We start from the raw sequence: 1,468 nt of genomic DNA, 5'->3' as shown, positions 1-1,468 counted from the left end.
GGGATCCAGCCAAATACTACCACATGTCACAAGGGGGGAGGGGGGGGGGTCAAAAATCCCAGAAAATCGGTCACGTAGTATGGGTACGATCCCATAAGCGGGTTTGTCCAGCACTGGGCGCAGTTAAGCGAGTTTGTCTGCACTAGGCTACAGTTAAGCGGGTTTGTCGAGGATACGTTGCAGATAAGCGTATATGGTTAGGAGGTATCGTTTTGTAGACTCATGATGATGAAAATGATTCCGATGTAGAGATTGAGAATAAAACTGATCAAGACGCTAAAAATGAAGAAAAGCGTAAAGGAAATGATACAAAAACCAGAAAAGATGATTCTGACAAAAAGAAAACTTCTTCCAAAAGGAAACAAAGTTCAGATGTAAGTGTTCATGGATTTTATGTTTTATTTTTATGAGAATTTATGTATTCTATTGACTGTAATCTTTACACAGTGTAGTATCGGGGTACGGGAGCCAGATCAGTGTGAACAGCAGATCACATGAGTGGAGAATGGCGACGAGCTGCTGGCTCGCACCTCTATTTATTCACTGTTCGGCATAACAAAGGAAAGAACAAAGGCGATCGTAAAACAATTAAATGGTTCTAATTAGGGTTGTAGACTGTAGATGTCGCTACCATAGTGATCACTAAGGCCGTGACTGGATGTGTTCTGCTCTAACCAGGTTAGGTTATGTTGCCCTTTTGTTAGGTTAGGTTTGACTGATGACAATACTGCACTACTCCCTTTTTTCAGAACCCCCCTTTTAACAGCTCGTCCTACTTATACAGACAATAGAGCTTCGCCTTTGTCTCCGTTACAAAACATTTTAAGTTAAAGATTACAATTTGTTTTGATTGATCTAACTTTAAACAACTTCAATGTTTTCAAATAGTTTAACTAATCAACTTAACTAAACCTGTTGAATTCCACCTTGCGCAAACCAACGGCTTATTCAAACCTACTAGTCTGGCTCAATGTGCAAACAAAAAGAAATTGACTTCCCTCCTAGCGTTTAGCAACGCATTAGTATGATTCCTTGCCGGGACCACCATTAACTCTCTATTAACAGTAGTTTAAACCCATTCAGGAGATCAACCACGGAGTTCCATGCCTTTAAATTCAAAATTAATCTTGATGTTGACTTGCTGTTGGAAAAGGTGTTGCAGGGAACCTGTAACACACAAATAATCCTAGAACAGTATTTGTCATACTTTCTGCACGTTTGCCTAGGGCTCAGATTTTAAGCCCTTGGTGTCACCTACCAACTAGTCCTATCTACGTGACACCGTTTAGTTTCTAAACCTGTTAAACTCTTATTAACCTCTTGTGTGTTAAGAATACTTAGCTTTTATTTTTGGAATGTGTTGCATATCTGATCCATCGGTGACTGTTGTCTGCGTTGGTCGTTGATTCCCGAAGCCTGCTGGAGTTCCTCTGCGTCATGGTGCATCTTGATGTGTCTTATTATTTTT

The sequence above is a fragment of the Frankliniella occidentalis genome, unplaced genomic scaffold (assembly GCF_000697945.3).
Source record: "Frankliniella occidentalis isolate FOCC.00 unplaced genomic scaffold, Focc_3.1 Scaffold64, whole genome shotgun sequence".
Taxonomy (NCBI): domain Eukaryota; kingdom Metazoa; phylum Arthropoda; class Insecta; order Thysanoptera; family Thripidae; genus Frankliniella; species Frankliniella occidentalis.
Note: the sequence above shows the minus strand (reverse complement) of the source record.